The sequence below is a fragment of the Lepisosteus oculatus genome, chromosome 6 (assembly GCF_040954835.1).
Source record: "Lepisosteus oculatus isolate fLepOcu1 chromosome 6, fLepOcu1.hap2, whole genome shotgun sequence".
Classification (NCBI taxonomy): domain Eukaryota; kingdom Metazoa; phylum Chordata; class Actinopteri; order Semionotiformes; family Lepisosteidae; genus Lepisosteus; species Lepisosteus oculatus.
Window position 1 is genome coordinate 42778128 of NC_090701.1, and position 22839 is coordinate 42800966.

Here is a 22839-nt window from a genome sequence, read left to right on the forward strand (position 1 = left end):
TTTGTCCAGTTTGAAATAGTACGTTATGTTTTAACATTTTGTTATCTGGTTCTTACACGTAGATACGTAAGGTTTAAAGTGATTGTCCTTAGAATAATAAGCAATTCTCATTAATAATGTGTTTCTGTGTCGGCAATTAGCGGGCTTTAGGTGCTTTCAAATTTCTACCGCTTCTTCCACTTAACAGCATCTCCGTGGTTTGTAGTAAACAAACGGGTAAGAAAAAATACTATCAGCGAATTATGCGTAATAAGAACAAAAAAAGTCACCAGGCATTTCTTTGCATCTATCCGTTAAGTCAAGGCCAATAATAATAATTGCTTACACTTATATAACGCTTTTCTGGACACTCAAAGCACTTTACACTAATGGGGACTCCCCTCCACCACCACCAATGTGCAGCATCCACCTGGATGATGCGACAGCAGCCATAGTGCACCAGAACAGAGGAGAGCAGAGTAATGAAGCCAATTCATAGATGGGGATTGTTAGGAGGCCATAATTGGTAAGGGCCAATGGGGAACTTGGCCAGGAGATAAGGTTTACACCTCAGTTTTACATCTCATCCAAAGGACAGTGCCTGTTTACAGTGTAGTGTCCCCATCACTATACTGGGGCATTGGGGCATTAGGACCCACATGGACCACAGGGTGAGCACCCCCTGCTGGTCCTACTAACACCTCTTCCAGCATCAACCTTAGTTTTCCCCAGGAGGTCTCTCATCCAGGTACTGACCAGGCTCACACCTGCTTAGCTTCAGTGGGTTGCTAGTTGTGAGTTGCAGGGTGATATGGCTGCCAGCATTCAAATGATCAAGCAGGGAGTGAATTATCAGATGTTAATTACATTAATACACTAAAATGCTTCTGACAGTTCGGACATTGAAACGTTAAGGTATTGCCCAGGTAATGCCCTGGCTAATCCGTCCCAAAAACCACACACCTTCACTATCTCCGTTCCTCGTATCCGAGCTCTCAGGGCTGCCCTTTGAATGCTCCCACCTCAGCTACTTAATTAATGAATTGGCAACACCTGGGAAAAGAGGAGAGAACAATTGGAACAAAAAATAACACTCCAACCACGGACCGTAACACAAATCACATTAATAGTGGTAGTGAATCCGAAAATGTTTTTAACACATTGAAATGCAAACGTATTCTAACTTTCTCATTTTCAACTTCTTCTTAGCACTCAGTGCACTTCGTGAAGATCTAGGTGAGTAAATGTGTTTCTTCTCCCTGTCAGGCCCACTCAGGTGAGCAGGGCCACACTGTTACGATGCCCTTAAGTTTGTACCCTGTCGTTATATAATTCAGGGGACGTCAGTCCTGTTCCTGGGGGTCAGTAACGAGCTGATTCAGGCCATGAGGATCCCAACAGGACTGAAGAACCCTTAGCTGCCCCCCACTTTGTAAAGACTAAATGTAGTATTTTAAAGATTATTTGGAAATAATCATGACTTTAAGACACAAACCACCAATGTTTATCCCGTCATGCAGTTGCTTGTTATATTTATCATTAAGTTAACTTTTGTTCCAAAACTTCAAAAGGTGGTGATTAAGGGTGACTTATAAAACATACTAATAAAGGCTATCTCAACAAGTGTTGGTGACCAGATCTTATTTTGTCTTTCTTACACACAGCAGCTCTCAGTGTCGCTGCTGCGCTACACAGACTGTAAAAGCGTGTCGATCGCTCTCTGTGTCCTTTTAAAATTCACCGGTGCGAATCCCAGTTACCGCTGTCTTATCTTCGCACACAGTGAGCAAGTTGACCGTCTCCCTGGTGGTCTAGTGGTTAGGATTCGGCGCTCTCACCGCCGCGGCCCGGGTTCGATTCCCGGTCAGGGAAGTGACTCATTTTCCCTCCTGACGCAGATACCTACTTGAACCACGTCTGTTAACTATCACCACAAAATAACATTCGAGCTGCAGATACTCCGCTCCTCCGCTCTGGGTCGTTTGTGAGAGGAAAGAGCGCTGAAGTAATCGACTTGGATACACGTGTTTTCTACATTTCGTGTTTTAAAATAAAGTCTCTTTAAACCAAAGTTGTTATGTGACGAGTTGAAGAGCGCTAAAGTAGACGCGAGGAAACATACCCTTCCAGTTAAGATAGCAAATGTTGCTATTACAATTTGTGGACTGTTTGTACACCGCAAAAATTTCGGTGGTGCATAAGTGCAAAACTACAAAAATGAGCACGAACAAAAAACGGCACAACACAAGCTGTATGTTGAAGAGTTCACCAAAAAGAAAGAGTCCACAAAAAAGAGAAAGATATGTTGTAACATGAAATAGTTCTTTCACACTATTTATTGTACAGTATTTCAATAGATAACACTGCGGATTATACCGCAGCAGGAACGGTTCTGCTCAACTTTGTTTTTAAGATCCGTCTTAGCCCTCCTTACTTTACGCCTAAATTCCTTCTATTTCTCCCTGACTGACCATACATCAGTCCATTATGCTGAACTTGTGAGAAAAGCTCCACCCTCCGTTCCTTCGATAGCATGTTTTACCATGACAGAACCATCGGGCTCCAGATACTCCGCTCCAGCGCTCTGGGTCATTTGTGAGAGGAAAGAGCTCTGAAATAGTCGCGTGGAAGAGCACTTCACCGCAATTTAACTGGATAATTGCTGTCCGAGATATGAAATCGGATCACTGGAAACGCTGGCTTGTGAGCAACCTTTAAAGATCCGTAATGAGATCTTCTGCGTGTTTAATTTGTCTGCGTGAGACTCCGGTGTGTGTGACGTCGAAGTCTGTGTAGCGACAGCAGCGACACTCAGAGCTGCTGTGTGTAAAAAAGAGTAAATAAGATCTGCTTGGTTTTGTTGGCGTAAAGTACAGGAATCTGAAGAAGAAAAAATCATCAATGTGTGAAATTAGCTCCAAAATCCGGTTATAAAAATCGTATTAGCTTAAAAATAATGAATAAGGATGCCACAATAACAAAACAACAGCCTTATATAATGCCGAAAAAAAAGAAGAGAGAAAAAACACGGCCGTGGAGCCTTCTTCAGGTTTTCTTCTCTTCTTTTTTTCAGCTTGGAATAAACCTATTGTTCCTTTGCAGCCTTCCCATGCTGACGCAGCTACCCCCCTGAACTAGCCTTATATAATGAGGGGTTCCTGCTCGTCTATGAGGCTGGGGGGTTTTCCTCTTTTACATTTGGCCAAATCATCGAGAACTTCTCTGTTTTCAACTCCCGAAAATGCACTGTAGCTGTATTTTGACAGTAACACTTTCGAAGTTACTGCTAGTATAAACAGATGAGTGTCCCCGCACACATCTATAGCACAGTTACATGGGTTTTCAAACTTTACAAGACGAAGATAAATGAGAAAGACAGACTTAATATTATAAAGACTAAAAATCAAAACCATAAAGTCAACTAAGTAGGGATCTAGTAAAAACACAAAACACTGAAATCGACAAACCTTTATTTACATATTATCCATTTTTGAATACGAAGCAGAAGTAGCTCCCACTGAATCCAAACACCAGGTGTGTTAAAATACCGCGCACCGATTTCTGTTTCTATGACAGATAGCTTGCACATAAGAAGAATATTTTAAAGCGGACAAAGAACGAAGATAGAGCAATCGGTACTCCTGGCGCGTCTAAATTGAAAAACCATGTGAGTGTCAAACCAGCACTTGCTTGGCTGAACTCCAGACCCATATCTTGGCAGCAAGGAGCGCTGTGATTGGGCGAAAACTCCCTAAAATGAGAGCGGACACTGTGATTGGACAATTCTTGTTAGCGATGCGGGTCTTGATTGGTTAAGGCTACCAACAATGAAAAGAAGGCAATGTGCTAGTGAGCAGCCCGATGTGTTTAGAAAAAGGTCGAACCTACAACCTTCTGATCCGCAGTCCAGTCCGCGTTATCTACTGGCCCCGCTGATAGAGTTGTACCGCATCACAGTGAGCTTCCCTTCTAGTACTAGTCATCCCGCCCAACTGTTCTAACTTGGATACAGGTGCTTTCTACATTTTGTCGAAATCTATGTGTAACGTTGAAACTCCGCTTGATTTCGACATCAAAGAAAAACCGTTTTCTTGCAAACACCATACAGCTGTCACGTATTCCAGACTTTAGTTATCTCTTCAATTAGCGTAATCTTAGGTCCTGTTGTTGTTTCACTCAGTTGAGCAGTTGGAGATATTTTTTAAGTTATGTCAGGTGCGCCAGTGGTGTAGTGGTATCATGCAAGATTCCCATTCTTGCGACCCGGGTTCGATTCCCGGCTGGCGCATAAAAGTGATGCCTTTTTAAAGTAACATAAAATCTTCTTATTTTAATCCTGTTCATGGATTACGTATGCAGTTTGTCACAAGACTCTATAGTGGTTTTACACCATTATAAAGCAAAACAAAAAAATAGATTTCAATTCAGGTCAATTGATTAAAGAATCAGGCTACTGCTTAGTGTGAAACTTACAGAAGGTGGACCAGCGGGTGTCTCCACCCTGTGCCTACTGCAGTCTCGCCGGCCGTTGCCAGAAGGTTGAAAGAGCACAAGTATTTTTTAACCTTTTGTCAAAGTCACTGCTGGCAGACAGGAGCAGTAGGACACAGAGCCCTATCCAGCAGCTCTAGACGGTGCTCGGGGAAGCGCTAAGTCTGTTTTAGCACGGGGAGCGAGTATGAGCTCATTCCAGCTCGGTTACTGTCATACTGGGCTTTTGAGGCTCTTTGCATCGCAACGTGAAAACAAAACTGCCCACAACGTGTCTTACCTAGTGTAGGAAGGATAGATATCACATTTAACAAAAGCATGACTGGAGATGCCGGGGATTGAACCCGGGGCCTCATACATGCAAAGCATGCGCTCTACCACTGAGCTACATCCCCGACAGGCTCACTTCTCTGCGGTTGTTTCATTGAGTTTGTGATTACCAGTCACTGACTGGGGCTATCAGGGCGAGTCGACACACTGGATACTTCGGTAAAAACGGGACAATCACACTTTAGGACAACCAACACTGGGAGCATTTGCTTCAGCCTTTATTAAGCTTTCGACCAACCGCTGAGATGCGCTATTTTTAATTTTCAAGAGACTGATCCAGAGAACCGGGGAACAATAAAACGGTTCCTTCCTTCGAGCCGGATTCGAACCAGCGACCTAAGGATTCCCAGCGATTTCCACTACAGTCCTCCGCTCTACCAACTGAGCTATCGAAGGGACGACGACAAGAGTTTCTTTTCTCACACTTTCAGCCCAAATTCGTGCGGTGTTCCTGGTCATTTCAATCTCATTTCGACGTCAGGTTTTTAGATAGATAGATACTTTATTGATCCCGTGAGGGAAATTGCAGTGCAACAGCAGCTTAACACACACAACACAGCCACAGTGTAACGAATTATATACTAATAGTACAATACATACAATACAATACAAGAGTTACTCACAGTCCGGACACACAAGAGGAAACTAGAACAGAACAGTACACAGAAAATCGTATCACACGTATGAATATAAATATAGATGTAACCATAGATATAAATATAAATATAAATGTATTGCACTGTATTGCAATGTATTGCAATTTTAACTCGTTTCTGCAGTCTTGTTTCAAGCGTTTCTGGTGTCAGTGGTGTAGTGGTATCATGCAAGATCCTCTGTAATTTGACTTCACGGGTACGCGTAATTTTTGTTGTAATATGGGAACACTCCAGCGAGTGGCTGGAGACAAACATTTCGTGAGTTCATTCCAATACCGCCCCGTGTCCAGCTATGAGGATCAGATCAAATAGTGCAGCGAGCTGCCGGCTCGCTCAGGTTCTTGACCTCAGAACACAGTGTGTCCTGCTCCTCACGGAGAGGGGCTGGTGCCGAGAGCAGCAGAGACACAGGTGTCCGCCTGAGATACATGTGCACAAAAAAGAGACCTCACCGTTCTTGTCGAGGGTGTGAGACAGAATCAGCCTGGCAAAAGCTTGGGTGAGGTTTCAGAAGTCAGTCCAGCGTTTAGGACGGGGCACTCCGGTACTGTTCTGACTTTGAGGAGTATCATATCACAGCAGTGTGGAACTGAACACTTTTCTTTTTGTCGGGATCTTCAGCGCACGATTACAAATAAAAACACCCGAGACTAAAGAAATAACAGTAAATAAAACACGTGTTAATCTCACTTCAGGAAACCCTTTACAATAACATTTTACTAAACGTTTTTTTTACATTTACCAACATCTGTTCAAAGAAAACTGCAGGTTAGCAAATTGTTAAAAAAGGAGTATGTTTCAATTAACAAGTATTTCTTTCCCAGCAATGCACTCGGGATGATGAAACGATGATGCCGTGGAAAATAAAAAGCAAGGAGAAACAGTAATTCTACGATTCATCCAAGTATTTAATTTGGGAATACAGAGGGGAAACGCGAATCTCCCGGACTCCCAGTTCGAGGTGCGGGAGCGACAGGAGACGGGTAAACAAGTCAACAGTCCTCCCAGACGTGATTGGCTAAACTCTGCCCGCATCATGGTAGGAGTTGGGGCGACGATTGGGCGAAATTGACCCAGATTGAGAATCTGCACTCTTGATTGGTCAAGTGTGGTAGCAAGACGAACGTTGATTGGCGAAAACTAGCATGACTGAAAAGAGAGGGCCTCAGGCACAGAGGGGAATTAGCTCAAATGGTAGAGCGCTCGCTTAGCATGCGAGAGGTAGCGGGATCGATGCCCGCATTCTCCAGTCCGTTTTGTATCCCCAAACAGCGAGCACGGAAGTTGAAATTTCACAGCTCAGAGCAGTGTTAATGAAGGGAATCCCTTTGTCCAGTTTGAAATAGTACGTTATGTTTTAACATTTTGTTTAGCTGGTTCTTACACGTAGATACGTAAGGTTTAAAGTGATTGTCCTTAGAATACTAAGCAATTCTCATTAATAATGTGTTTCTGTGTCGGCAATTAGCGGGCTTTAGGTGCTTTCAAATTTCGACCGCTTCTTCCACTTACAGCATCTCCGTGGTTTGTAGTAAACAAACGGGTAAGAAAAAATACTATCAGCGAATTATGCGTAATAAGAACAAAAAAAGTCACCAGGCATTTCTTTGCATCTATCCGTTAAGTCAAGGCCAATAATAATAATTGCTTACACCTTTCTGGACACTCCACTCAAAGCACTTTACACTAATGGGGACTCCCCTCCACCACCACCAATGTGCAGCATCCACCTGGATGATGCGACAGCAGCCATAGTGCACCAGAACAGAGGAGAGCAGAGTAATGAAGCCAATTCATAGATGGGGATTATTAGGAGGCCATAATTGGTAAGGGCCAATGGGGAACTTGGCCAGGAGATAAGGTTTACACCTCAGTTTTACATCTCATCCAAAGGACAGTGCCTGTTTACAGTGTAGTGTCCCCATCACTATACTGGGGCATTAGGACCCACATGGACCACAGGGTGAGCACCCCCTGCTGGTCCTACTAACACCTCTTCCAGCATCATCCTTAGTTTTCCCCAGGAGGTCTCCCATCCAGGTACTGACCAGGCTCACACCTGCTTAGCTTCAGTGGGTTGCTAGGTGTGAGTTGCAGGGTGATATGGCTGCCGGCATTCAAGTGATCAAGCAGGGAGTGAATTATCAGATGTTAATTACATTAATACACTAAAATGCTTCTGACAGTTTGGACATTGAAACGTTAAGGTATTGCCCAGGTAATGCCCTGGCTAATCCGTCCCAAAAACCACACACCTTCACTATCTCCGTTCCTCGTATCCGAGCTCTCAGGGCTGCCCTTTAAATGCTCCCACCTCAGCTACTTAATTAACGAATTGGCAACACCTGGGAAAAGAGGAGAGAACAATTGGAACAAAAAATAACACTCCAACCACGGACCGTAACACAAATCACATTAATAGTGGTAGTGAATCCGAAAATGTTTTTAACACATTGAAATGCAAACGTATTCTAACTTTCTGTAAAAGCGTGTCGATCGCTCTCTATGTCCTTTTAAAATTCACCGGTGCGAATCCCAGTTACCGCTGTCTTATCTTCGCACACAGTGAGCAAACTGACCGTCTCCCTGGTGGTCTAGTGGTTAGGATTCGGCGCTCTCACCGCCGCGGCCCGGGTTCGATTCCCGGTCAGGGAAGTGACTCCTTTTCCCTCCTGACGCAGATACCTACTTGAATCACGTCTGTTAACTATCACCACAAAATAACATTCGAGCTGCAGATACTCCGCTCCTCCGCTCTGGGTCGTTTGTGAGAGGAAAGCGCGGTGAAGTAATCGACTTGGATACACGTGTTTTCTACATTTTGTGTTTTAAAATAACGTCTCTTTAAACCAAAGTTGTTATGTGTCGAGTTGAAGAGCGCTAAAGTAGTCGCGTGGAAACATACCCTTCCAGTTAAGATAGCAAATGTTCCAATTACAATTTGTGGACTGTTTGTACACCGCAAACATTTCTTTACGGTGGTGTATAAGTGCAAAACTACAAAAATGAGCACGAACAAAAAACGGCACAACACAAGCTGTATGTTGAAGAGTTCACCAAAAAGAAAGAGTGCACAAAAAAGAGAAAGATATGTTGTAACATGAAAAAGTTCTTTCACATTATTTATTGTACAGTATTTCAATAGATAACACTGCGGATTATACCGCAGCAGAAACGGTTCTGCTCAACTTTGTTTTTAAGATCCGTCTTAGCCCTCCTTACTTTACGCCTAAATTCCTTCTCTTTCTCTTCTCTTTCTCTTGTGCTTGGCACAAAGACCTTGTTGCATAGCGAGACGTCTTGATACTTGAAGGTGTTTGTGGGATTATTTTTCCGTGACTTATTTTCGTTTTCAGATTTTAGGAGATCATTCTCTCAGACCAGCAGGGTGGTGGTTGGGAGCGAGTCCGGACTTGTCTAAGAGACCGAGCTCTTCAGTGTGAGTTTTTAGCGATTTGGAGATTGATTGTAGGAACGGGCAGGTAGGAAGTATGGATCCTGTGCAGGACTCAGGAGAGAGAGGGAACACCAATCCAAATCGCCAAGCAAAACGTATACCAGGAAGCAAGCAAGAAGGTCGGAAAACGAGAAAGACAACCAGAGAGCAGCAACCAAAACTCAAAACAAGGTTGAAATCGAGGGCAGGCTAGAAGATCAAAAACCGAGTGGAGACTAGCAGTGAAATAACGCGAACTCGAGGAGAACCCGCCAGAGTGAGCGGGGAAGTGAGGAGAGAGGGTAACTGAAATAGTGACGGGAGTGAACAGTGATAGGTGGGTATTACTTGCGGCGGGAGCGTTTGTTAAACTTGTATCTGCTGTGTTTAACATGCTGTGTAAGACCAGACTCACTGTACACCTGTTGTAAGTGGATTTTCCCCAGAGAGGTTTTTTGTTGGCGTTAAGTACAGGAATCTGAAGAAGAAAAAATGTGTGAACTTTGCTCCAAAATCCGGTTATAAAATCGTATTAGCTTAAAAATAATGTATAAGGATGCCACAATAACAAAACAACAGCCTTATATAATGCTGAAAAAAAAGAGAGAAAAAACACAACGTTTCGGCCGTGGAGCCTTCTTCAGGTTTTCTTCTCTTCTTTTTTTCAGCATGGAATAAACCTATTGTTCCTTTGCAGCCTTCCCATGCTGACGCAGCTACCCCCCTGAACTAGCTTTATATAATGAGGGGTTCCTGCTGGTCTATGAGGCTGGGGGGTTTTCCTCTTTTACATTTTGCCAAATCATCGAGAACTTCTCTGTTTTCAACTCCCGAAAATGCACCGTAGCTGTATTTTGACAGTAACACTTTCGAAGTTACTGCTAGTATAAACAGATGAGTGTCCCCGCACACATTTATAGCACAGTTACATGGGTTTTCAAACTTTACAAGACGAAGATAAATGAGAAAGACAGACTTAATATTATAAAGACTCTAAATCAAAACCATAAGGTCAACTAAGTAGGGAACTAGTAAAAACACAAAACACTGAAATCGACAAACCTTTATTTACATATTATCCATTTTTGAATACGAAGCAGAAGTAGCTCCCACTGAATCCAAACACCAGGTGTGTTAAAATACCGCGCACCGATTTCTGTTTGTATGACAGATAGCTTGCAAGTAAGAAGAATATTTTAAAGCGGACAAAGAACGAAGATAGAGCAATCGGTACTCCTGGCGCGTCTAAATTGAAAAACCATGTGAGTGTCAAACCAGCACTTGCATGGCTGAACTCCAGACCCATATCTTGGCAGCAAGGAGCGCTGTGATTGGGCGAAAACTACCTAAAATGAGAGCGGACACTGTGATTGGACAATTCTTGTTAGCGATGCGGGTCTTGATTGGTTAAGGCTACCAACAATGAAAAGAAGGCAATGTGCTAGTGAGCAGCCCGATGTGTTCAGAAAAAGGTCGAACCTACAACCTTCTGATCCGCAGTCCAGTTCGCGTTATCTACTGGCCCCGCTGATAGAGTTTTACCGCATCACAGTGAGCTTCCCTACTAGTACTAGTCATCCCGCCCAACTGTTCTAACTTGGATACAGGTGCTTTCTACATTTTGTCGAAATCTATGTGTAACGTTGAAACTCCGCTTGATTTCGACAGCAAAGAAAAACCGTTTTCTTGCAAACACCATACAGCTGTCACGTATTCAAGACTTTAGTTATCTCTTCAATTAGTGTAATCTTAGGTCCTGTTGTTGTTTCACTCAGTTGAGCAGTTGGAGATATTTTTAAGTTGTGACCTTTATTATTATTCAGTTGTGACCTTTTAAACATAAATCAGAAGGACAGCAGACCCTGTTGGACGAGCAGATCACAGATTCTGAAAAGAAAGCTTCCTTCATCAATGAAAATTACCTGAACGGCTCTGGAATCCTAAAAGCACACCTGTAATGAAGCAATGAGAGCCGAAATCAAGAGTTTCGTACATACGTTCAGGAAGTGATCGATTTTAACTTAACGACATATTAGAGGTTTCTTTTTTTACACTTAAGATTTACAAAACGCTGACCCGTTTAGGTTGAGAAAGATGTAAGAAAGGACACACCTCCCAGGTACCACCGAGATTTGAACTCGGTTTCAGAAATCAGTCCAGCGTTTTGGACGGGACACCCCGACATTGTGTTGACGCATAGGGGAACATATTCAAACGTATTCTATACAACAAACATACAAACATATTCAATACAAACGTATTCTAACTTTCTCATTTTCAACTTCTTCTTAGCACTCAGTGCACTTCGTGAAGATCTAGGTGAGTAAATGTGTTTCTTCTCCCTGTCAGGCCCACTCAGGTGAGCAGGGCCACACTGTTACGATGCCCTTAAGTTTGTACCCTGTCGTTATATAATTCAGGGGACGTCAGTCCTGGTCCTGGGGGTCAGTAACGAGCTGATTCAGCCCATGAGGATCCCAACAGGACTGAAGAACCCTTAGCTGCCCCCCACTTTGTAAAGACTAAATGTCGGATTTTAAAGATTATTTGGAAATAATCATGACTTTAAGACACAAACCACCGATGTTTATCCCGTCAAGCAGTTGCTTGTTATATTTATCATTAAGTTAACTTTTGTTCTAAAACTTCAAAAGGTGGTGATTAAGGGTGACTTATAAAACATACTAATAAAGGCTATCTCAACAAGTGTTGGTGACCAGATCTTATTTTGTCTTTCTTACACACAGCAGCTCTCAGTGTCGCTGCTGTCGCTACACAGACTGTAAAAGCGTGTCGATCGCTCTCTGTGTCCTGTTAAGATCACCGGCACGAATCCCAGTTACTGCTGTGTTCTCTTCACACACAGTAAGAGAACGGACCGTCTCCCTGGTGGTCTAGTGGTTAGGATTCGGCGCTCTCACCGCCGCGGCCCGGGTTCGATTCCCGGTCAGGGAAGTGACTCCTTTTCCTTCCTGACGCAGATACCTACTTGAACCACGTCTGTTAACTATCACCACAAAATAACATTCGAGCTGCAGATACTCCGCTCCTCCGCTCTGGGTCGTTTGTGAGAGGAAAGCGCGCTGAAGTAATCGACTTGGATACACGTGTTTTCTACATTTTGTGTTTTAAAATAACGTCTCTTTAAACCAAAGTTTTTATGTGTCGAGTTGAAGAGCGGTAAAGTAGTCGCGTGGAAACATACCCTTCCAGTTAAGATAGCAAATGTTGCTATTACAATTTGTGGACTGTTTGTACACCGCAGAAATTTCTTTACGGTGGTGCATAAGTGCAGGACTACAAAAATGAGCACGAACAAAAAACGGCACAACACAAGCTGTATGATGAAGAGTTCACCAAAAAGAAAGAGTCCACAAAAAAGAGAAAGATATGTTGTAACATGAAATAGTTCTTTCACACTATTTATTGTACAGTATTTCAATAGATAACACTGCGGATTATACCGCAGCAGGAACGGTTCTGCTCAACTTTGTTTTTAAGATCCTTCTTAGCCCTCCTTACTTTACGCCTAAATTCCTTCTCTTTCTCCCTGACTGACCATACATCAGTACATTATGTTGAACTTGTGAGAAAAGCTCCACCCTCCGTTCCTTCGATAGCATGTTTTACCATGACATAACCATCGGGCTCCAGATACTCCGCTCCAGCGCTCTGGGTCATTTGTGAGAGGAGAGAGCTCTGAAATAGTCGCGTGGAAGAGCACTTCACCGCAATTTAACTGGATAATTGCTGTCCGAGATTTGAACTCGGATCACTGGAACCGCTGGCTTGTGAGCAACCTTTAAAGATCCGTAACGAGATCTTCTGCGTGTTTAATTTGTCTGCGTGAGGCTCTGGTGTCTGTGTGACGTCGAAGTCTGTGTAGCGACAGCAGCGACACTCAGAGCTGCTGTGTGTAAGAAAGTGAAAATAAGATCTGCTTGGCACAAAGACCTTGTTGCATAGCGAGACGTCTTGATACTTGAAGGTGTTTGTGGGATTATTTTTCCGTGACTTATTTTCGTTTTCAGATTGTAGGAGATCATTCTCTCAGACCAGCAGGGTGGTAGTTGGGAGCGAGTCCGGACGTGTCTAAGAGACCGAGCTCTTCAGTGTGAGTTTTTAGCGATTTGGAGATTGATTGTAGGAACGGGCAGGTAGGAAGCATGGATCCTGTGCAGGACTCAGGAGAGAGAGAGGGAACACCAATCCAAATCGCCAAGCAAAACGTATACCAGGAAGCAAGCAAGAAGGTCGGAAAACGAGAAAGACAACCAGAGAGCAGCAACCAAAACTCAAAACAAGGTTGAAATCGAGGGGCAGGCTAGAAGATCAAAAACCGAGTGGAGACTAGCAGTGAAATAACGCGAACTCGAGGAGAACCCGCCAGAGTGAGCGGGGAAGTGAGGAGAGAGGGTAACTGAAATAGTGACGGAGTGAACGGTGATAGGTGGGTATTACTTGTGGCGGGAGCGTTTGTTAAACTTGTATCTGCTGTGTTTAACATGCTGTGTAAGACCAGACTCACTGTACACCTGTTGTAAGTGGATTTTCCCCAGAGAGGTTTTTTGTTGGCGTTAAGTACAGGAATCTGAAGAAGAAAAAATGTGTGAACTTTGCTCCAAAATCCGGTTATAAAATCGTATTAGCTTAAAAATAATGTATAAGGATGCCACAATAACAAAACAACAGCCTTATATAATGCTGAAAAAAAGAAGAGAGAAAAAACACAACGTTTCGGCCGTGGAGCCTTCTTCAGGTTTTCTTCTCTTCTTTTTTTCAGCATGGAATAAACCTATTGTTCCTTTGCAGCCTTCCCATGCTGACGCAGCTACCCCCCTGAACTAGCCTTATATAATGAGGGGTTCCTGCTCGTCTATGACGCTGGGGGTGTTTTCCTCTTTTACATTTGGCCAAATCATCGAGAACTTCTCTGTTTTTAACTCCCGAAAAAGGCACCGTAGCTGTATTTTGACAGTAACACTTTCGAAGTTACTGCTAGTATAAACAGATGAGTGTCCCCGCGCACATTTATAGCACAGTTACATGGGTTTTCAAACTTTACAAGACGAAGATAAATGAGAAAGACAGACTTAATATTATAAAGCCTCAAAATCAAAACCATAAAGTCAACTAAGAATGGAACTAGTAAAAACACAAAACACTGAAATCGACAAACCTTTATTTACATATTAGTAAATATGTGAGTGTCAAACCAGCACCTGCTTGGCCGAACTCCAGACCCATATCTTGGCAGCAAGGAGCGCTGTGATTGGGCGAAAACTACCTAAAATGAGAGCGGACACTGTGATTGGACAATTCTTGTTAGCTATACGGGTCTTGATTGGTTAAGGCTATCAACAATGAACGGAAAGCAATGTGCTAGTGAGCAGCCCGATGTGTTTAAAAGAAAGACGAGCCAGGCAGGAGTCGAACCTACAATCTTCTGATCCGTAGTCAGACGCGTTATCCATTGCGCCACTGGCCCCGCTGACAGAGCGGCACCGCACCGCAGTGAGCTCCGCGCCGCTACTGGTACGGCATCGCCCCGCTCCAGCTTTTCTAACTTGGATACACGCGTTTTCTGCATTTTGTCGAAATCTATGTGTAACGTTGAAACTCCGCTTGATTTCGACAGCAAAGAAAACCCGTTTTCTTGCAAAACACCATACAGCTGTCACGTATTCCAGACTTTAGTTATCTCTTCAATTAGTGTCATCTAAGGTCCTGTTGTTGTTTCACTTAGTTGAGCAGTTGGAGATATTTTTAAGTTGTGACCTTTATTATTATTCAGTTGTGACCTTTTAAACATAAATCAGAAGGACAGCAGACCCTGGATGAGTCTCCACACGACTACTTCAGCGCTCTTTCCTCTTTCCACAACTGGCCAAGAGCAGGGCTCAGATGCACAGCTGCTAGTGTACATCATAAACATAGACAGGTGTCCATGTGGTTCCATGGTGTAATGGTTAGCACTCTGGACTCTGAATCCAGCGATCCGAGTTCAACTCTCGGTGGGACCTGGGAGGTGTGTCCTTTCTTACATCTTTCTCAACCTAAACGGGTCAGCGTTTCGTAAATCTTAAGTGTAAAAAAGAAACCTTTAATATGTCGTTAAGTTAAAATCGATCACTTCCTGAACGTATGTACGAAACTCTTTCAAATTTCTACCGCTTCTTCCACTTAACAGCATCTCCGTGGTTTGTAGTAAACAAACGGGTAAGAAAAACTATCAGCGAATTACGCGTAATAAGAACAAAAAAGTCACCAGGCATTTCTTTGCATCTATCCGTTAAGTCAAGGCAAATGATCAAGCAGGGAGTGAATTATCAGATGTTAATTACATTAATACACTAAAATGCTTCTGACAGTTCGGACATTGAAACGTTAAGGTAATGCCCTGGCTAATCTCATGCTATTTCCCCGTCCCAAAAACCACACACCTTCACTATCTCCGTTCCACGCATCCGAGCTCTCAGGGCTGCCCTTTAAATGCTCCCGCCTCGGCTACTTCATTAATGAATTGGCAACACTTGGGAGAAGAGGACAGAGCAATTGGAAAAAAAAATAACACTCCAACTACGGACCGTAACACAAATCACATTAATAGTGGTAGTGAATCCGAAAATGTTTTTAACACATTGAAATGCAAACGTATTCTAACTTTCTCATTTTCAACTTCTTCTTAGCACTCAGTGCACTTCGTGAAGATCTAGGTGAGTAAATGTGTTTCTTCTCCCTGTCAGGCCCACTCAGGTGAGCAGGGCCACACTGTTACGATGCCCTTAAGTTTGTACCCTGTCGTTATATAATTCAGGGGACGTCAGTCCTGGTCCTGGGGGTCAGTAACGAGCTGATTCAGCCCATGAGGATCCCAACAGGACTGAAGAACCCTTAGCTGCCCCCCACTTTGTAAAGACTAAATGTCGGATTTTAAAGATTATTTGGAAATAATCATGACTTTAAGACACAAACCACCGATGTTTATCCCGTCAAGCAGTTGCTTGTTATATTTATCATTAAGTTAACTTTTGTTCCAAAACTTCAAAAGGTGGTGATTAAGGGTGACTTATAAAACATACTAATAAAGGCTATCTCAACAAGTGTTGGTGACCAGATCTTATTTTGTCTTTCTTACACACAGCAGCTCTCAGTGTCGCTGCTGTCGCTACACAGACTGTAAAAGCGTGTCGATCGCTCTCTGTGTCCTGTTAAGATCACCGGCACGAATCCCAGTTACTGCTGTCTTCTCTTCACACACAGTAAGAGAACCGACCGTCTCCCTGGTGGTCTAGTGGTTAGGATTCGGCGCTCTCACCGCCGCGGCCCGGGTTCGATTCCCGGTCAGGGAAGTGACTCCTTTTCCTTCCTGACGCAGATACCTACTTGAACCACGTCTGTTAACTATCACCACAAAATAACATTCGAGCTGCAGATACTCCGCTCCTCCGCTCTGGGTCGTTTGTGAGAGGAAAGAGCGCTGAAGTAATCGACTTGGATACACGTGTTTTCTACATTTCGTGTTTTAAAATAAAGTCTCTTTAAACCAAAGTTGTTATGTGACGAGTTGAAGAGCGCTAAAGTAGACGCGAGGAAACATACCCTTCCAGTTAAGATAGCAAATGTTGCTATTACAATTTGTGGACTGTTTGTACACCGCAAAAATTTCGGTGGTGCATAAGTGCAAAACTACAAAAATGAGCACGAACAAAAAACGGCACAACACAAGCTGTATGTTGAAGAGTTCACCAAAAAGAAAGAGTCCACAAAAAAGAGAAAGATATGTTGTAACATGAAATAGTTCTTTCACACTATTTATTGTACAGTATTTCAATAGATAACACTGCGGATTATACCGCAGCAGGAACGGTTCTGCTCAACTTTGTTTTTAAGATCCGTCTTAGCCCTCCTTACTTTACGCCTAAATTCCTTCTATTTCTCCCTGACTGACCATACATCAGTCCATTATGCTGAACTTGTGAGAAAAGCTCCACCCTCCGTTCCTTCGATAGCATGTTTTACCATGACAGAACCATCGGGCTCCAGATACTCCGCTCCAGCGCTCTGGGTCATTTGTGAGAGGAAAGAGCTCTGAAATAGTCGCGTGGAAGAGCACTTCACCGCAATTTAACTGGATAATTGCTGTCCGAGATATGAAATCGGATCACTGGAAACGCTGGCTTGTGAGCAACCTTTAAAGATCCGTAATGAGATCTTCTGCGTGTTTAATTTGTCTGCGTGAGACTCCGGTGTCTGTGTGACGTCGAAGTCTGTGTAGCGACAGCAGCGACACTCAGAGCTGCTGTGTGTAAGAAAGTGAAAATGAGATCTGCTTGGTTTTGTTGGCGTAAAGTACAGGACTCTGAAGAAGAAAAAATCATCAATGTGTGAAATTAGCTCCAAAATCCGGTTATAAAAATCGTATTAGCTTAAAAATAATGTATAAGGATGCCACAATAACAAAACAACAGCCTTATATAATGCCGAAAAAAAAGAAGAGAGAAAAAAAACGGCCGTGGAGCCTTCTTCAGGTTTTTTTCTCTTCTTTTTTTCAGCATGGAATAAACCTATTGTTCCTTTGCAGCCTTCCCATGCTGACGCAGCTACCCCCCTGAACTAGCCTTATATAATGAGGGGTTCCTGCTCGTCTATGAGGCTGGGGGTGTTTTCCTCTTTTACATTTGGCCAAATCATCGAGAACTTCTCTGTTTTCAACTCCCGAAAATGCACCGTAGCTGTATTTTGACAGTAACACTTTCGAAGTTACTGCTAGTATAAACAGATGAGTGTCCCCGCACACATCTATAGCACAGTTACATGGGTTTTCAAACTTTACAAGACGAAGATAAATGAGAAAGACAGACTTAATATTATAAAGCCTCAAAATCAAAACCATAAAGTCAACTAAGTAGGGAACTAGTAAAAACACAAAACACTGAAATCGACAAACCTTTATTTACATATTATCCATTTTTGAATACGAAGCAGAAGTAGCTCCCACTGAATCCAAACACCAAGTGTGTTAAAATACCGCGCACCGATTTCTGTTTCTATGACAGATAGCTTGCACATAAGAAGAATATTTTAAAGCGGACAAAGAACGAAGATAGAGCAATCGGTACTCCTGGCGCGTCTAAATTGAAAAACCATGTGAGTGTCAAACCAGCACTTGCTTGGCTGAACTCCAGACCCATATATTGGCAGCAAGGAGCGCTGTGATTGGGCGAAAACTCCCTAAAATGAGAGCGGACACTGTGATTGGACAATTCTTGTTAGCGATGCGGGTCTTGATTGGTTAAGGCTACCAACAATGAAAAGAAGGCAATGTGCTAGTGAGCAGCCCGATGTGTTTAGAAAAAGGTCGAACCTACAACCTTCTGATCCGCAGTCCAGTCCGCGTTATCTACTGGCCCCGCTGATAGAGTTGTACCGCATCACAGTGAGCTTCCCTTCTAGTACTAGTCATCCCGCCCAACTGTTCTAACTTGGATACAGGTGCTTTCTACATTTTGTCGAAATCTATGTGTAACGTTGAAACTCCGCTTGATTTCGACATCAAAGAAAAACCGTTTTCTTGCAAACACCATACAGCTGTCACGTATTCCAGACTTTAGTTATCTCTTCAATTAGCGTAATCTTAGGTCCTGTTGTTGTTTCACTCAGTTGAGCAGTTGGAGATATTTTTTAAGTTATGTCAGGTGCGCCAGTGGTGTAGTGGTATCATGCAAGATTCCCATTCTTGCGACCCGGGTTCGATTCCCGGCTGGCGCATAAAAGTGATGCCTTTTTAAAGTAACATAAAATCTTCTTATTTTAATCCTGTTCATGGATTACGTATGCAGTTTGTCACAAGACTCTATAGTGGTTTTACACCATTATAAAGCAAAACAAAAAAATAGATTTCAATTCAGGTCAATTGATTAAAGAATCAGGCTACTGCTTAGTGTGAAACTTACAGAAGGTGGACCAGCGGGTGTCTCCACCCTGTGCCTACTGCAGTCTCGCCGGCCGTTGCCAGAAGGTTGAAAGAGCACAAGTATTTTTTAGCCTTTTGTCAAAGTCACTGCTGGCAGACAGGAGCAGTAGGACACAGAGCCCTATCCAGCAGCTCTAGACGGTGCTCGGGGAAGCGCTAAGTCTGTTTTAGCACGGGGAGCGAGTATGAGCTCATTCCAGCTCGGTTACTGTCATACTGGGCTTTTGAGGCTCTTTGCATCGCAACGTGAAAACAAAACTGCCCACAACGTGTCTTACCTAGTGTAGGAAGGATAGATATCACATTTAACAAAAGCATGACTGGAGATGCCGGGGATTGAACCCGGGGCCTCATACATGCAAAGCATGCGCTCTACTACTGAGCTACATCCCCGACAGGCTCACTTCTCTGCGGTTGTTTCATTGAGTTTGTGATTACCAGTCACTGACTGGGGCTATCAGGGCGAGTCGACACACTGGATACTTCGGTAAAAACGGGACAATCACACTTTAGGACAACCAACACTGGGAGCATTTGCTTCAGCCTTTATTAAGCTTTCGACCAACCGCTGAGATGCGCTATTTTTAATTTTCAAGAGACTGATCCAGAGAACCGGGGAACAATAAAACGGTTCCTTCCTTCGAGCCGGATTCGAACCAGCGACCTAAGGATTCCCAGCGATTTCCACTACAGTCCTCCGCTCTACCAACTGAGCTATCGAAGGGACGACGACAAGAGTTTCTTTTCTCACACTTTCAGCCCAAATTCGTGCGGTGTTCCTGGTCATTTCAATCTCATTTCGACGTCAGGTTTTTAGATAGATAGATACTTTATTGATCCCGTGAGGGAAATTGCAGTGCAACAGCAGCTTAACACACACAACACAGCCACAGTGTAACGAATTATATACTAATAGTACAATACATACAATACAATACAAGAGTTACTCACAGTCCGGACACACAAGAGGAAACTAGAACAGAACAGTACACAGAAAATCGTATCACACGTATGAATATAAATATAGATGTAACCATAGATATAAATATAAATATAAATGTATTGCACTGTATTGCAATGTATTGCAATTTTAACTCGTTTCTGCAGTCTTGTTTCAAGCGTTTCTGGTGTCAGTGGTGTAGTGGTATCATGCAAGATCCTCTGTAATTTGACTTCACGGGTACGCGTAATTTTTGTTGTAATATGGGAACACTCCAGCGAGTGGCTGGAGACAAACATTTCGTGAGTTCATTCCAATACCGCCCCGTGTCCAGCTATGAGGATCAGATCAAATAGTGCAGCGAGCTGCCGGCTCGCTCAGGTTCTTGACCTCAGAACACAGTGTGTCCTGCTCCTCACGGAGAGGGGCTGGTGCCGAGAGCAGCAGAGACACAGGTGTCCGCCTGAGATACATGTGCACAAAAAAGAGACCTCACCGTTCTTGTCGAGGGTGTGAGACAGAATCAGCCTGGCAAAAGCTTGGGTGAGGTTTCAGAAGTCAGTCCAGCGTTTAGGACGGGGCACTCCGGTACTGTTCTGACTTTGAGGAGTATCATATCACAGCAGTGTGGAACTGAACACTTTTCTTTTTGTCGGGATCTTCAGCGCACGATTACAAATAAAAACACCCGAGACTAAAGAAATAACAGTAAATAAAACACGTGTTAATCTCACTTCAGGAAACCCTTTACAATAACATTTTACTAAACGTTTTTTTTACATTTACCAACATCTGTTCAAAGAAAACTGCAGGTTAGCAAATTGTTAAAAAAGGAGTATGTTTCAATTAACAAGTATTTCTTTCCCAGCAATGCACTCGGGATGATGAAACGATGATGCCGTGGAAAATAAAAAGCAAGGAGAAACAGTAATTCTACGATTCATCCAAGTATTTAATTTGGGAATACAGAGGGGAAACGCGAATCTCCCGGACTCCCAGTTCGAGGTGCGGGAGCGACAGGAGACGGGTAAACAAGTCAACAGTCCTCCCAGACGTGATTGGCTAAACTCTGCCCGCATCATGGTAGGAGTTGGGGCGACGATTGGGCGAAATTGACCCAGATTGAGAATCTGCACTCTTGATTGGTCAAGTGTGGTAGCAAGACGAACGTTGATTGGCGAAAACTAGCATGACTGAAAAGAGAGGGCCTCAGGCACAGAGGGGAATTAGCTCAAATGGTAGAGCGCTCGCTTAGCATGCGAGAGGTAGCGGGATCGATGCCCGCATTCTCCAGTCCGTTTTGTATCCCCAAACAGCGAGCACGGAAGTTGAAATTTCACAGCTCAGAGCAGTGTTAATGAAGGGAATCCCTTTGTCCAGTTTGAAATAGTACGTTATGTTTTAACATTTTGTTTAGCTGGTTCTTACACGTAGATACGTAAGGTTTAAAGTGATTGTCCTTAGAATACTAAGCAATTCTCATTAATAATGTGTTTCTGTGTCGGCAATTAGCGGGCTTTAGGTGCTTTCAAATTTCGACCGCTTCTTCCACTTACAGCATCTCCGTGGTTTGTAGTAAACAAACGGGTAAGAAAAAATACTATCAGCGAATTATGCGTAATAAGAACAAAAAAAGTCACCAGGCATTTCTTTGCATCTATCCGTTAAGTCAAGGCCAATAATAATAATTGCTTACACCTTTCTGGACACTCCACTCAAAGCACTTTACACTAATGGGGACTCCCCTCCACCACCACCAATGTGCAGCATCCACCTGGATGATGCGACAGCAGCCATAGTGCACCAGAACAGAGGAGAGCAGAGTAATGAAGCCAATTCATAGATGGGGATTATTAGGAGGCCATAATTGGTAAGGGCCAATGGGGAACTTGGCCAGGAGATAAGGTTTACACCTCAGTTTTACATCTCATCCAAAGGACAGTGCCTGTTTACAGTGTAGTGTCCCCATCACTATACTGGGGCATTAGGACCCACATGGACCACAGGGTGATCATCCCCTGCTGGTCCTACTAACACCTCTTCCAGCAGAAACCTTAGTTTTCCCCAGGAGGTCTCCCATCCAGGTACTGACCAGGCTCACACCTGCTTAGCTTCAGTTGGTTGCCAGTTGTGAGTTGCAGGGTGATATGGCTGCTGGCATTCAAGTTATCAAGCAGGGAGTGAATTATCAGATGTTAATTACATTAATACACTAAAATGCTTCTGAGAGTTCGGACATTGAAACGTTAAGGTATTGCCCAGGTAATGCCCTGGCTAATCCGTCCCAAAAACCACACACCTTCACTATCTCCGTTCCTCGTATCCGAGCTCTCAGGGCTGCCCTTTAAATGCTCCCACCTCAGCTACTTAATTAACGAATTGGCAACACCTGGGAAAAGAGGAGAGAACAATTGGAACAAAAAATAACACTCCAACCACGGACCGTAACACAAATCACATTAATAGTGGTAGTGAATCCGAAAATGTTTTTAACACATTGAAATGCAAACGTATTCTAACTTTCTCATTTTCAACTTCTTCTTAGCACTCAGTGCACTTCGTGAAGATCTAGGTGAGTAAATGTGTTTCTTCTCCCTGTCAGGCCCACTCAGGTGAGCAGGGCCACACTGTTACGATGCCCTTAAGTTTGTACCCTGTCGTTATATAATTCAGGGGACGTCAGTCCTGGTCCTGGGGGTCAGTAACGAGCTGATTCAGCCCATGAGGATCCCAACAGGACTGAAGAACCCTTAGCTGCCCCCCACTTTGTAAAGACTAAATGTCGGATTTTAAAGATTATTTGGAAATAATCATGACTTTAAGACACAAACCACCGATGTTTATCCCGTCAAGCAGTTGCTTGTTATATTTATCATTAAGTTAACTTTTGTTCTAAAACTTCAAAAGGTGGTGATTAAGGGTGACTTAGAAAACATACTAATAAAGGCTATCTCAACAAGTGTTGGTGACCAGATCTTATTTTGTCTTTCTTACACACAGCAGCTCTCAGTGTCGCTGCTGTCGCTACACA

The 22839-nt window shown here is 43.4% G+C and overlaps 14 non-coding genes across 14 annotated transcripts; 9 read left to right on the top strand and 5 right to left on the bottom strand.

Moving 5' to 3' along the window:
• The first annotated feature begins 1779 nt into the window (after positions 1-1779).
• Positions 1780-1851, top strand: trnae-cuc (transfer RNA glutamic acid (anticodon CUC)). The gene has a single exon. It is a non-coding gene; the product is annotated as a tRNA-Glu (tRNA).
• A 2345-nt stretch (positions 1852-4196) lies between these two features.
• trnag-ccc (transfer RNA glycine (anticodon CCC)) lies at positions 4197-4267 on the top strand. Its single transcript has one exon. It is a non-coding gene; the product is annotated as a tRNA-Gly (tRNA).
• A 526-nt stretch (positions 4268-4793) lies between these two features.
• trnaa-ugc (transfer RNA alanine (anticodon UGC)) lies at positions 4794-4865 on the bottom strand. The gene has a single exon. It is a non-coding gene; the product is annotated as a tRNA-Ala (tRNA).
• Positions 4866-5108: 243 nt separating this feature from the next.
• Positions 5109-5196, bottom strand: trnay-gua (transfer RNA tyrosine (anticodon GUA)). Its single transcript is given in 2 exon segments — positions 5109-5144; positions 5160-5196. It is a non-coding gene; the product is annotated as a tRNA-Tyr (tRNA).
• A 1436-nt stretch (positions 5197-6632) lies between these two features.
• Positions 6633-6705, top strand: trnaa-agc (transfer RNA alanine (anticodon AGC)). Its single transcript has one exon. It is a non-coding gene; the product is annotated as a tRNA-Ala (tRNA).
• A 1334-nt stretch (positions 6706-8039) lies between these two features.
• Positions 8040-8111, top strand: trnae-cuc (transfer RNA glutamic acid (anticodon CUC)). Its single transcript has one exon. It is a non-coding gene; the product is annotated as a tRNA-Glu (tRNA).
• A 3664-nt stretch (positions 8112-11775) lies between these two features.
• trnae-cuc (transfer RNA glutamic acid (anticodon CUC)) lies at positions 11776-11847 on the top strand. The gene has a single exon. It is a non-coding gene; the product is annotated as a tRNA-Glu (tRNA).
• A 2460-nt stretch (positions 11848-14307) lies between these two features.
• On the bottom strand, positions 14308-14380 carry trnar-acg (transfer RNA arginine (anticodon ACG)). The gene has a single exon. It is a non-coding gene; the product is annotated as a tRNA-Arg (tRNA).
• Positions 14381-14843: 463 nt separating this feature from the next.
• On the top strand, positions 14844-14915 carry trnaq-cug (transfer RNA glutamine (anticodon CUG)). Its single transcript has one exon. It is a non-coding gene; the product is annotated as a tRNA-Gln (tRNA).
• Positions 14916-16172: 1257 nt separating this feature from the next.
• On the top strand, positions 16173-16244 carry trnae-cuc (transfer RNA glutamic acid (anticodon CUC)). Its single transcript has one exon. It is a non-coding gene; the product is annotated as a tRNA-Glu (tRNA).
• Positions 16245-18592: 2348 nt separating this feature from the next.
• On the top strand, positions 18593-18663 carry trnag-ccc (transfer RNA glycine (anticodon CCC)). The gene has a single exon. It is a non-coding gene; the product is annotated as a tRNA-Gly (tRNA).
• Positions 18664-19189: 526 nt separating this feature from the next.
• Positions 19190-19261, bottom strand: trnaa-ugc (transfer RNA alanine (anticodon UGC)). Its single transcript has one exon. It is a non-coding gene; the product is annotated as a tRNA-Ala (tRNA).
• A 243-nt stretch (positions 19262-19504) lies between these two features.
• Positions 19505-19592, bottom strand: trnay-gua (transfer RNA tyrosine (anticodon GUA)). Its single transcript is given in 2 exon segments — positions 19505-19540; positions 19556-19592. It is a non-coding gene; the product is annotated as a tRNA-Tyr (tRNA).
• A 1436-nt stretch (positions 19593-21028) lies between these two features.
• Positions 21029-21101, top strand: trnaa-agc (transfer RNA alanine (anticodon AGC)). Its single transcript has one exon. It is a non-coding gene; the product is annotated as a tRNA-Ala (tRNA).
• The last annotated feature ends 1738 nt before the right edge of the window (positions 21102-22839 follow it).